Here is a 14,441-nt window from a genome sequence, read left to right as displayed (position 1 = left end):
GTCGATCTGTCCTCCGTCCGAGCAGGCGCTGCGCCCTTCCACGGGATCATTCCTGGGAAGCGCGTCCAGCCCCTCGGACGACTCGACCTTCCCGTCTGCTTCGGAACGCCCTCCAACTTCCGAAGGGAGACTTTGACGTTCGAGGTGGTCGGGTTCCGAGGAACCTACCACGCGGTACTGGGGAGGCCATGCTACGCGAAGTTCATGGCCGTCCCCAACTACACCTACCTGAAGCTCAAGATGCCGGGCCCCAACGGGGTCATCACCATCGGCCCCACGTACAAACACGCGTTCGAATGCGACGTGGAGTGCGTGGAGTACGCCGAGGCCCTCGCCGAGTCCGAGGCCCTCATCGCCGACCTGGAGAACCTCTCCAAAGAGGTGCCAGACGTGAAGCGTCATGCCGGCAACTTCGAGCCTGCGGAGACGGTTAAGGCCGTCCCTCTCGATCCCAGTGGCGACACCTCCAAGCAGATCCGGATCGGTTCCGGGCTCGACCTCAAATAGGAAGCAGTGCTCGTCGACTTTCTCCGCGCAAACGTCGACGTATTTGCGTGGAGTCCCTCGGACATGCCCGGCATACCGAGGGATGTCGCCGAGCACTCGCTGGATATTCGGGCCGGAGCCCGACCCGTCAGGCAGCCTCTGCGCCGATTCGATGAGGAGAAGCGCAGAGTGATAGGCGAGGAGATCCACAAGCTAATGGCAGCAGGGTTCATCAAAGAGGTATTCCATCCCGAATGGCTTGCCAACCCTGTGCTTGTGAGGAAGAAAGGGGGGAAATGGCGGATGTGTGTAGACTACACTGGCCTCAACAAAGCATGTCCGAAGGTTCCCTACCCTCTACCTCGCATCGATCAAATCGTGGATTCCACTGCTGGGTGCGAAACCCTGTCCTTCCTCGATGCCTACTCAGGGTATCACCAAATCCGGATGAAAGAGTCCGACCAGCTCGCGACTTCTTTCATCACGCCCTTCGGTATGTACTGCTATGTCACCATGCCGTTCGGTTTGAGGAATGCGGGCGCGACGTACCAGCGGTGCATGAACCATGTGTTCGGCGAACACATCGGTCGCACAGTCGAGGCCTACGTCGATGACATCGTAGTCAAGACAAGGAAGGCTTCCGACCTCCTCTCCGACCTTGAAGTGACATTCCGATGTCTCAAAGCGAAAGGCGTCAAGCTCAATCCCGAGAAGTGTGTCTTCGGGGTGCCCCGGGGCATGCTCTTGGGGTTCATCGTCTCCGAGCGAGGCATCGAAGCCAACCCGGAGAAGATCGCGGCTATCACCAGCATGGGGCCCATCAAGGACTTAAAAGGCGTACAGAGGGTCATGGGATGTCTCGCGGCCCTGAGCCGCTTCATCTCACGCCTCGGCGAAAGAGGTCTGCCTCTGTATCGCCTCTTAAGGAAGGCCGAGTGTTTCACTTGGACCCCTGAGGCCGAGGAAGCTCTCGGGAACCTGAAGGCGCTCCTTACAAAGGCGCCTATCTTGGTGCCCCCAGCTGATGGAGAAGCCCTCTTGGTCTACGTCGCCGCGACCACTCAGGTGGTTAGCGCCGCGATTGTGGTCGAGAGGCAAGAAGAGGGGCATGCATTGCCCGTTCAGAGGCCAGTTTACTTCGTCAGCGAGGTGCTGTCCGAAACCAAGATCCGCTACCCACAAGTTCAGAAGCTGCTGTATGCAGTGATCCAGACGAGGCGAAAGTTGCGACATTACTTCGAGTCCCATCCGGTAACTGCGGTGTCATCCTTCCCCCTGGGGGAGATCATCCAGTGCCGAGAGGCCTCGGGCAGGATCGCAAAGTGGGCGGTGGAAATCATGGGCGAGACAATCTCGTTCGCCCCTCGCAAGCCCATCAAGTCCCAGGTATTGGCGGACTTCGTAGCCGAATGGGTCGACACCCAGCTGCCGACGGCTCCGATCCAACCGGAGCTCTGGACCATGTTTTTCGACGGGTCGCTGATGAAGACGGGAGCCGGCGCGGGCCTGCTCTTCATCTCGCCCTCGGGAAACACCTACGCTACGTGCTACGCCTCCATTTCCCGGCGTCCAACAATGTGGCTGAGTACGAGGCTCTGGTCAACGGGTTGCGGATCGCCATCGAGCTAGGGGTCAGACGCCTCGACGCCCGCGGTGACTCGCAGCTCGTCATCGACCAAGTCATGAAGAACTCCCACTGTCGCGACCCGAAGATGGAGGCCTACTGCGATGAGGTTCGGCGCCTGGAAGACTAGTTCTACGGGCTCGAGCTTAACCACATCGCTCGGCGCTACAACGAGACTGCGGACGAGCTGGCAAAAATAGCCTCGGGGCGAACGACGGTTCCCCCGGACGTCTTCTCCCAGGATCTGTATCAACCCTCCATCAAGATCAGCGACACGCCCGAGCCCGAGGCAACCTCGGTCCAGCCCGAGGTACCCTCGGCTTAGCCCGAGGCGTCCTCGGTTCAGCCCGAGGTACCCTCGGCCCCCGAGGGCGAGGCACTGCACGTCGAGGAGGAGCAGAACGGGGCCACGCCTGATCGAAATTGGCAGACCCCGTACCTGCAATATCTCCGCCAAGGAGAGCTACCCCTCGACCAAGCCGAGGCTCGGCGGGTAGCGCGACGCGCCAAGTCGTTCGTCTTGTTGGGCGATGAGGAGGAGCTCTACCACCGCAGCCCCTCGGGCATCCTCCAGCGATGCATCTCCATCGCCGAAGGTCAGGAACTCCTGCAAGAAATACACTCGGGGGCTTGCGGCCATCATGCAGCGCCTCGAGCCCTTGTCGGGAATGCTTTCCGGCAAGGCTTCTACTGGCCAACGGCGGTGGCTGACGCCACTAGAATTGTCCGCACCTGCGAAGGGTGCCAATTCTATGCGAAGCAGACCCACCTGCCCGCTCAGGCCCTGCAGACGATACCCATCACCTGGCCCTTTGCTGTATGGGGTCTGGACCTCGTCGGTCCCTTGCAGAAGGCGCCCGGGGGCTACACGCACCTGCTGGTCGCCATCGACAAATTCTCCAAGTGGATCGAGGTCCGACCCCTGAACAGCATCAGGTCCGAGCAGGCGGTGGCGTTCTTCACCAACATCATCCATCGCTTCGGGGTCCCAAACTCCATCATCACCGACAACGGTACCCAGTTCACCGGCAGAAAATTCCTGGATTTTTGCGAGGATCACCACATCCGGGTGGACTGGGCCGCCGTGGCTCATCCCATGTCGAATGGGCAAGTAGAGCGTGCCAACGGTATGATTCTACAAGGGCTCAAGCCCCGGATTTACAACGACCTCAACAAGTTCGGCAAGCGATGGATGAAGGAACTCCCCTCGGTGGTCTGGAGCCTGAGGACAACGCCGAGCCGAGCCACGGGTTTCACGCCGTTCTTCCTGGTCTACGGGGCCGAGGCCATCTTGCCCACTGACCTGGAATACGGCTCCCCGAGGACGAGGGCCTACAACGATCAAAGCAACCAAGCTAGCCGAGAAGAATCGCTGGACCAGCTGGAAGAGGCTCGGGACAAGGCCTTACTACACTCGGCGCGGTACCAGCAGTCCCTGCGACGCTACCACGCCCGAGGGGTCCGGCCCCGAGACCTCCAAGTGGGCGACCTGGTGCTTCGGCTGCGGCAAGACGCCCGAGGGAGGCACAAGCTCATGCCCCCCTGGGAGGGGCCATTCGTCATCGCCAAAGTTCTGAAGCCCGGAACGTACAAGCTAGCCAACAATCAAGGCGAGATCTACGGCAACGCTTGGAACATCCAACAGCTACGTCGCTTCTACCCTTAAGATGTTTTCAAGTTGTTCATATTATCATATACCTCGCACCCACGCAAAATTTAGTCATCAAGGAAGGGTCGGCCTCGCCTCGGCAAAGCCCAACCCTCCCTCGGGGGCTAAAAGGGGGGGACCCCCTCTGCGTCGAAATTTTCCTCGAAAAAAGATCTCTTTTAGCAGAATATCTTTCGTGCTTTTTGACTACTTCGAAAAGCGGATCCTGAAAACGACGGAGTACACGTAAGCAGCCAAGGCTGACCGAGCCGAGGGACTCCTACGCCTCCGGGATACGGATACCTCACTCATCACCTTCTGCGATAAGTAACTCGCGTTCGGATAAAGTGATTCCGCGGACCGAACAAGTCTTTACGTTCGGAAGCTCTTCTGCCGAAGCGGTCCTTCAAGCCTTCTCGACTGAATCGGTGACAGGGCCTCATGGACGGGTGAAAGTACGCGTAAGCGGCAAGGCCGACCGAGCCGAGGGACTCCCACGCCTCCGGGATACGGATACCTCACTCATCACCTTCCGCGAGAAGCAACTCTCGCTCGCACAAACATCCCTGTTACCGACAAAAAAGTCCAGATGCTCGAAATAAGAGGAAAGGAGACGCAGCTTTACAACGCAGCGAGGGTGTGTTTTCTGGCCTCAGCGGCCGCAGAAGGCACACGCTACAAGACAATCTGATCCTGCAGGCTCGGGTCTTCACGCTGGAAGGGGGCTGTAGCACCCTCGGCATCGACGACACCTTCAGCGAGGTCCGACCCAGCCTCGGACAGCGACGCGGTCCAGGGACTTCTCCGGGAATCCGGCCCGAGCAGGCGGCTCGGCCGGTTACCCCAGGGACCTCGGCCAACCATCTTCCAAGGGCGCCAGCCCGGTCCGAGGCCTCGGCTGATCAACTCCGGCATCGGTCCCGATGACGGACAACCCGGCTAGGCTCCGGCCAACCAGGTTTTCATTTTCGAGCCAACTCCGCCTCTGTTCGTGCTGATATCGCTACCCCTGGCCTCGGCTCGTCGAAAAGCGGCCAAGGGGTCTCTTTAACTAAGCTAGAGGAGCCTCAGACAACAAGGCCGATCGAGCCGAGGGATTCCTACGCCTCCGGGATACGGATACCTCACTCGTCACCTTGACACGGGGCGACTCATGCTTGGTGAAGCGGTTCAGATAATCAACAGGCGAGTCTTAGTGCTCGAAAATGAGGAAAAAACACGGCTCCGTGCCAAAATTACATACATGTTCAGGCCTCGACAGCCACAATGAACAAAGACACTAGCATTCAAAGTGCCATTACAAACGGAACTCTGGTTCCCCCTCCGCAGGTACGAACAACCCCACTCCATGGGGGAAGGCCTGCGGAGCAACAGAAGACCGACGAATGGCGCGCCGCCACCTGCTCCAGCAGCGGCGACGACGACGACTTCTGCTCCGGGGGGCCGAACAGCGGCAGCACTGACCTCAGGGCGGATGCTGCTGCCAGGAGGCCCCCGCCCATGCCAAAACTCGTAAGGCAAGGACGGGCAGAAGGCCGTAGAGTCGGAGGTCGGTCCGTGGCCAGCCTTGGCTATCACGCCGGCGGAAGAACCTCTTCCAGCTGCCGTGGCAGACACCGGCGCCGCGAGCGGCTCCGAAGCCACTCGCGTCCGAAAGCCGGGCACGCTGCAGCTGCCAGCGCCACGGACGACAACCGCTCCTTCCTCCCATCACTGAGTGAAGGAGCGGGCCACCGCCCACGCAGGGGCCGACCCCAACTCGGCACACTCCCCTCCCCAGCCTTGGTGATGAAAATCCTTGAGGCTGAGGGAGGGGGAGAGGCCGCAGCCCGGCTCGCTTTCCCCCACCATCAAGCTGGAGGTCACCATCTTGGGTGACCGCCGGTGGAGGGGTGCAGCCGGGCTGCATGATGAAAATCCTTGAAGCCGAACGATGGCTGAAAGGTACCAACTCCCGCGGAGTTGCGTTCCTCCAACGATGAGGCGAAAAGACGGCGGGTACCCCCCATCTGGGGGCTTGGAAGGTGGAAAGACGCGACGCATAAGGGAGCGAGAAGACATGGTCGCCTTCCGAAAGGGGTCGCCCTCCTTTTAAAGGCAACTCTCCCTACGTGCGCCCCCAAACGTCACGGGCTGAGTCTTCTCCAACACGCTCCAAGGCCCTCCCCTGCGGCGCGGGGGCTGGGTCCCGCATGTCATGCAAACCGGCTCAGAGCAGAAGAAGCAAAACCACCGCGCGTGGTGCACACGACCGCCCAACAGTTACAAGCGACCCCCCACTTTTGCCCAGACCAACGGGCGAAAGGGGCGGGCAGCCATGCAGGCGGCATGCAATCGCGCCAGGTGGACGCGCTTCTCCGACTCCCAACACGCCAGCATGGAGGCCCAGGCCCACGCGTCACGCAACCGGCGCGCCAGATGCTGCGTGCAAGCAACTGCACCGCCACTTGCGCCACCACCGCGCCTCTTCGGTTGCGGAACCAATACCGCGACTCGAGGCGGCCCAGCGCACGACCCAGCAGCGCCAGCCTGGCGCGACGGTCAAAGCAGCCGAAAGTGGGCCGGCAGTAATGACGGTGGCAGGCGGGCGGGAGCAGCGGTCGCGTCGTCGGCCAGACTCACGTCCCGTCCGGGGGCAGCAAGAGAACCCCCTCTCACGGCGTGAAGACAGGGCGCCCGTGATCCGTTCCTCGAACGACTCGCGCACGCGCAACGGCCGCCCTGCCAACAACTCACCTCGTCGCATTAACTCCGCGGCGGGACATGCGGCGTTTCTGGCAGGAGAAGCGGGCGACGCTTCGCCTTCGCCGTAATAACCGCGCCAAAAAAGGTACGCCACGTCGTTCGATTTCGTATCCTTTTCCTTTTTTCCTCTTTCTCTATCTCTTGCAACAGGGACCGGGAAAGGGGGATACCCCGAAAAGGATCCTTCCCCGTGAAGGAACCGGGCTCCGAGCCCCCCCTACTGATCAGAGGTTCGAAGGCTGGCCCTCCGAGGGGTTCAACAGTCGCCTCAGATCGCGTGGGCCCTACACCCACTACTGGTCAGAGGTTCGAAGGCCGGCCCCCCGAAGGGCTCCACGGCCGCCTCAGGCTACTCGGGCTCCGCGCCCATTACTGATCAGGGGTTCGAAGGCTGGCCCCCGAAGGGTTCACAGTCGCCTCAGACGCCGAGCGAGGGATGACCAGGGGTACGTTCGATACATAACCAAGGCTCGGGCTGCGCTCCCGAGGTACCCTAGGACATTTCCGAGACCAGCGGGAGCGATCTTGTAACGGAATCCCATCGGAGGGAGGCATCAAGCCCTCGGACCCCGTCGCCAGGGGACCGGGTCCGGCAGATCACCCGCAGGTACTTTTGGGCGTGCCTCTGGGCCCCTAGCCGACCCCCAACGAACGGGGCACGGACGTCCACTCAGATTACCCGCTTGCAGCTCACCGGAGACACCATGTTCGGTGCCCATCGAGGGTAACATGGCGCTCTCCCCCCTCCTCCTTGTGGAAAGGCGACGTAGGGGCGTATGTAAAAAAGCCGAGTCTGTCCCTGATCGCCCTCTCGCCCTGTGCGGAGGCTCGGGGGCTGCTCTCGCAAACCCGGCTCCGGCCGAACCGTTGACAGCGTCAACATACCAGCCCGAGAACTTGGGCCCCGACCGTGCACCCGGGCTACGGCCAGTTCGCATGAGGGAACAACCAGACCAGCCGAAGCATTACGCAAGGCATTAAGACCTCGGGGGAGTGAAACCACTCCTCCGAGGCCTCGGGGGCTACACCCGGCGGGTGCGCTCGTGCGCACCCACCGGAACAAAATGCAACCGAGAAAGGCTGGTCCCCTTGCAAAAAAGTGCGACGAAAGCCTCCAAGCGAGTGCTAACACTCCCTTCGAGGCTCGGGGGCTACTGTCGGGGACCATAATTAGGGGTACCCTCAAGACGCCTAATTCTCAGCTGGTAACCCCCATCAGCATAAAGTTGCAGAGGCCTGATGGGTGCGATTAAGTCAGGGATCAGTCCATACGAGCGACTCGATCACGCCTCGCCCGAGCCTAGCCTCGGGCAAGGGCAACCGACCCCGAGGGATTTCCGTCTCGCCCGAGGCCCCCCTTTTTAACGGCGGACACATCTCCGGCTCGCCCGAGGCCTTGCCTTCGCTAAGAAGCAACCCTGACTAAATCGTCGCGCCGACCGACCGAGTCGCAGGAGCATTTAACGCAAAGGTAGCCTGACACCTTTATCCTGACGCGCGCCCCCAGCAGAGCCGAAGTGACCGCCGTCACTTCGCCGCTCCACTGACCGGCCTGACAGAAGGACAGTGCCGCCTGCGCCACTCCGACTGCAGTGCCACTCGACAGAGTGAGACTGACAGGCAGTCAGGCCTTGCCAAAGGTGCCATAGGAAACTCCGCTCCGCCCGACCCAGGGCTCGGACTCGGGCTAGGCCCCGGAAGACGGCGAACTCCGCTCCGCCCGACCCAGGGCTCGGACTCGGGCTAAGCCCCGGAAGACGGCGAACTCCGCTCCGCCCGACCCAGGGCTCGGACTCGGGCTAAGCCCCGGAAGACGGCGAACTCCGCTCCGCCCGACCCAGGGCTCGGACTCGGGCTAAGCCCCGGAAGACGGCGAACTCCGCTCCGCCCGACCCAGGGCTCGGACTCGGGCTAAGCCCCGGAAGACGGCGAACTCCGCTCCGCCCGACCCAGGGCTCGGACTCGGGCTAAGCCCCGGAAGACGGCGAACTCCGCTCCGCCCGACCCAGGGCTCGGACTCGGGCTAAGCCCCGGAAGACGGCGAACTCCGCTCCGCCCGACCCAGGGCTCGGACTCAGGCTCAGCCCCAGAAGACGACGAACTCCGCTTCGCCCGACCCTAGGGCTCGGACTCTGCCCTGGCCTCTGCCGAACAACCTCCGCCTCGCCCGACCCAGGGGCTCGGCCTCGGCCTCGGCCATGGAAGACAGACTCGACCTCGGCTTCGGAGGAGCCTCCACGTCGCCCGACCTAGGGCACAGGCCAGCCACGTCAACAGGAAGCGCCATCATCACCCTACCCCGAGCCGACTCGGGCCGCAGAGAACAAGACCGGTGTCCCATCTGGCTAGCTCCGCCAGATAGGCAATGATGGCGCCCCGCTAGCCCTGTGACGACGGCGGCTCTCAGCTCCCTTACGGAAGCAGGGGGACGTCAGCAAGGACTCAACCGCTCCGACAGCTGTCCCTCCGCCAGGCTTCGCCGCTCCTCCGACAGCCACGACATCACACCAGCAGGGTGCCAAGATCTCTCCGGCTGCCACCTTGGCATGTACTTAGGGCGCTAGCTCTCCCCCCGCTAGACACGTAGCACTCTGCTACACCCCCATTGTACACCTGGATCCTCTCCTTACGCCTATAAAAGGAAGGACCAGGGCCTTCTTAGAAAAGGTTGGCCGCGCGGGGACGAGGACGAGACAGGCGCTCTCTTGGGGCCGCTCGCTTCCCTCACCCGCATGGACGCTTGTAACCCCCTACTGCAAGCGCACCCGACCTGGGCGCGGGACGAACACGAAGGCCGCGGGATTTCCACCTCTCTCACGCCCGTCTCCGGCCACCTCGCTTCCCCCCTTCGCGCTCGCCCACGCGCTCGACCCATCTGGGCTGGGGCACGCGGCACATTCACTCGTCGGCTTAGGGACCCCCCGGTCTCGAGACGCCGACAGGTATAGATTATTGAAGATTCTTCTTGGTCTTTATTATTAAAGAATACATTTTGACATGTTTAGGTGTTTTTATTACTTCTGTTCTGCAGGTTGATATCGTGATTATTCACGGCATTGTCTTATTGGATGATCTTGACAAGGAGCTCATCACTTATGCCATTAGAGTTCGCTAATGGTATGGCTGGCACTTTCCAAAGCTCATCAAAATAGTTTTAGATAATATTTAGTATGCCAAAGTTGTGAAGGTGATGGGCAACAGAGCTAATGCAATCAACCTTGACTTCTCAGATGTAATTGTTGACATCTATGTATGATCTCCTTAAATACTATGGGAACTGTTTAGTGAGAAACTATATTGTTTTTAGATATTGTCTGATGAAGAGCTAGAAACATATCTAAAGGTGATTGCAGTAATATCCATGGGAACATAAGTTATTGAACATGACTTGTTAAATATCAGATGAACCTTAAAATATACTAACTCATAGTCGAGTTCCTAGATCTCCTCTATGAATCAATAATTTGTGCCTTTGTTGCTAATGTTGTTTAGAGCATCGAGAAGGTGGAGGACGCAACGACGAACCGAACCTCCTCCATGCAGGACCTTGGGAAGCTGGAGACTGACGAGCAAAAGGAGGTCACCTACTACGATGCATATCCAGTCGTGCGTGGTCTCCTTCGAGGAGCAGGTTGGTGAAACAGAACTGCTTTATTTCTTCTTTATTTAACCTATTAGTGAAACAAGAGACTATAACTAGCAACACATTTTATACTCATGAAGTCTCTGTGTCCATATAAATAGTTTAAATATAATGTTCAGTTCTGCCCTTCTAGGTAATTTTATCTCAGTTTTACTTCCATTGGATCAATTGCTGTGCGAATCATGAATAAACTTCTTAATTGGAGTAATTGGTTTTGTTTGAACTTCCTACTTCCAAGAATGCTCGGGTCTTTGAGATTGACTTTGGATCCTTTGAGGATGCCCAAACAGGCATTCCCATGTTTTTGGCACAAACAGAGAAAGAGGTTTTAGCCACCAAAACCTATTGCAAGAATACAGTAAAAAACTTCTTGTTTATAGTTCTTCATTAGTAATGGTCTTACCACAAATATGGAGTTTCTACATTATTAAATAGGATGCTTGTGTCAGCATCCACTTTAAAAGGAGGGTACATCATCAAATTGATCATAATCTTATTCATCATTAATATCCTCGACTTTGATAATATTTTTTTCTGGGCAAAATAATGTGGCTCATCATCTTGTTTCTTGTCACTTTTTGGGTTTAGAAGTTATATGTCTGTAGAATTCCCGAGTCACATCCTTCATGAGGACAAAAGGTTCGTCTCTATATCCAATATTTTTGAGGTCCATGGTTATTTGTTGTCAATTTGTCATATCGTATTCAAGGTCCACTATAATGCCTCGACCTGCCAATTTCACCCATTGCCAATGAAACAGATGAACCTTAAAATATACTAACTCATAGTCGAGTTCCTAGATCTCCTCTATGAATCAATAATTTGTTCCTTTGTTGCTAATGTTGTTTAGAGCATCTATATATACGCCACTATTTTGGTTGCTGCTCTTGATTGACTTTGGATCCGTTGAGCCCAAACAGGCATTTCCATGTTTCTTGCACAAACAGAGAAAGATATTTTAGCCACCAACAACTTGTTGCCGCTAATAATAATTTGTTGGGTTATGCAATATTTACTGTTACAATGAGGTAGTTCTCAGTAGGGATCTCCATAAGGGTCTTCTTGCCACTGGCAAAGTTCAGCACCAAAGATTTGAACTCCTTTATCACATCAAGTACAGATTTGAATGGTTCCTGCCCTTTCCAGTAGAGAGGCAGAGAACGGCCAGATACCTCTTCCAACGTCCTACTTAGTTCACCCTTAAGCTGTAAGAAAGAAAACATCATTACCCCCATGTTTATTCATGATCCATGAATCATTTGGATTACAAGAGACAAGTGCTTAATATATTTTTAGGACCTTGAAGTAATCTGGTTGGTCTATGTATGAATATGGATATCACCCACACTAGATTAGAGTGTCAATATGTGGTTCAAATCTTACTCTAAAGTCGCATTTGGTCTTTTACTGATTTTGGCATGCGTGGTGAGGGTACCGTCTCTGCGATGGGCGCCATGGTGTGGCTGGGTGGGCTCGTGGATTTCAGTCCGCCCAGTGAAATGCGGCACATCAGGTAGGTAACTATGTATTCCTTTTCTCTTTGTCGTCATATGTGACTTGAGATAAATTAGCCATGCGTTCCGATAGGAGGACATGTTGTTGTGTGCGCCGCCGTTAACTTCAGAACATGCATCGACATTCACAAGGTGCATAGTTATAATTCCCTTGCCTTGTTCTGATATTATACTTACTAGCAAATATTTGTGTGAAAGGGGTGCGTGAATATATATCAACTCTCCATTTAACATTAGACTTTATTTTGTTGCAAACTAATAGTTGGGTGTTGATTCTGTTATACATCACATTCATCAGACATGAAATCCTTATCATTGATACCTTTTAACATTATTCTAATTTTTTTAGGTTTCGGTTGTGGTAAGTGTATTCTTGTGGGGGGCTATGCAGCTATGTAGGGAGAGTCGTGCACGACGTATGAATGGGAACCTAGAATGTGTGTGTGAGGCCTCTATCGAATGGTCACCAACACAACTGATCTTTTGTGCCTTTTGTGGCCTTCTCAGTGGGACTATTGGTGGCCTTCTTGGATCTGGTGGTGGGTTCATCCTCGGTCCACTCCTTGAGCTTGGGTGCATACCACAGGTATTTAAGATGCCTTGATTCCATGATATTTTTTCATATCTTGCAGTTCATTTCCAAATGTTGTCGAGCAGAGTTGTATGTTTTCATTTCATACATCTGTCATCTTGATGCTAATGCTGCACATAGCATTTAACTAGCCTTTAAATTGGTACATAACTTTTGGCACAAGTCCTTATTATACAAGGAACATCGTAAAAATGTAGTATAAAGTTGATCCCTATAAAGCTTGTAGAATTACCACTACATTGCCACATACTATTATGAGACCATTGTGATGCATTGGAGCCTAAGGCAACGACTAGGGCAGTGGACAAGCCCAAAGTGGGAAGACAAGAATGGGTCTTGTCATTTCACATGCGTAGGTAGGCATCTAAGCAACTGTCCCAAAAAGATCAATCCAGATACAGCTTCGCTACTTAAGTGCTTCCAATCTTGAGCATATTCAGACGTTAATTTGGTAAATGTGGTTAAGCTTAGAGTCAATAAAAAATCTGTAGCATTTACAATAAATCCCTTTTTTGGTTAAATTGATTACTTCCTGGTACATCCTTTGAGCAATGATTCTAATGTAGAGTTGGCATTTTGACTTTGAAGGTGGTAAGAAATCACCTTAATGCTTGATTCTTTTTGAGGATTGAACATTTTTTCCTTTTTTCATAATCTGGAAAAACGTTCTCGGGCTAACGTCCAATTTTCCAATTTAAAATCAGCAGCCACAAAAATTAATGTGGATTCACCATTCATCTTCCTTTCCTTTTTCTTCCATATTCTTCTCGATTCAGCCAGCCATCATCAAACTGCCACCGTTCATTCAGTTCTTATCAGTAAGTTACATTTAACGCAAGTGTATGGATTGGAAGGTTATGACTGCTAAGAAATACACATGCCAATTAGTTGTGTTTGGTCCTGAATACCTTAGTTTCTGTTTCCCTCTGTAGTTTGTTGTAGAGTATAGGAATCGATTTTGGTGTGTGCAAGGTTTTGTTCTTGAAATCTTGGAGTATTTGAACCAATCTGAATATTAAATGCTTCATTGCATTTACTGCAGTTGCGGGCTTGCAGATACTACCCAGAATAAAATGCAGAATGATCATTTTCAAAGATGCAGAATGGAGCGTCAATTGGCCAATTTGGAAAGGTATCCTTCCGCAGAACATGAATCACCTTTATGTTGTTATTCATCACCTTTACGTTGTTATTCAGACTACTCTTTTTGTGGTACTGGTAGTATTTGAAGTCATGAGGTACACACATGGATTGACTGATCTGCATGGTTTAGGATGTTGGATAATTAATCAGGTGTTTTGTTGTTTGTGTTGGTCTTGCCTTGGTTTCTTGTACGAGACACAAATTTATAATGTTGTCTTCTACAATGCGTTTACATTTATGTCTTCTTTCATCTATGCAGTAGGATATTCCTCTGGATCATCTGCTATCTTCGTTGCCAAATTCATATTGCAAAATGAGCTCATTTAGGAATTTGTCCTGGTGGACTGTCTTTTTATATTTATTATGCTGATTGCTGGACTGGGTCGTGTTCAATTGATCTCTGCAGGAGATTTTATACCCTTGGAGAAATTGAAATACTTAACCGCCTCTGTCTCAATACTTTGTTTTGGAGATCATGAATGATGATATGTTTTATTGGTACATGCAAACATGCTGTAGATTGTATTCATGACTAGAACTTAGACCAAACTGGGAGAAAATTAAAAATATATATCTTTTACAGATCCTTTAAACTGATATTTTTAGCGTTCTAGCAACGACGTGCATCTGTTGTAAATCTAAGGTACCATAGACAAGTAGAGTTAACTTTCTTTTATCCTTGAACTTTTACCTTGCACTTCATAGTCTTCATAGGTTCTCAATTTAATGATGAGAAATAGTTGATTATGTCTCAAATGAGTCCGGAGAAGAGATTTTAGCTGATCATGTCTCAAAAATGGGACTGGAGAAGAGATCTGGCCAGTCCAGTGTTTTTGTAGTCTCTACTCTGATGGAATATGGTGGTGTTCCACAATCTGCAACTCTAGAGTCTCTTCTGAAAGAAGCTATTCATGTCATCAGCTATGGCTATGAGGACAAAACTGTCTGGGAACTGAGGTAATGACTCATGTAGTTATAACTTTGTAACATCAGTGTTGTTGATGCTTGTGCTATTACTTGCTAAGAAATGTTGAGATATGAATTGA

The sequence above is a fragment of the Zea mays genome, chromosome 2, assembly GCF_902167145.1.
Source record: "Zea mays cultivar B73 chromosome 2, Zm-B73-REFERENCE-NAM-5.0, whole genome shotgun sequence".
Lineage (NCBI taxonomy): Eukaryota > Viridiplantae > Streptophyta > Magnoliopsida > Poales > Poaceae > Zea > Zea mays.
The sequence above is the reverse complement of the archived record's forward strand: the minus strand, read 5'-3'. Positions refer to the sequence as shown.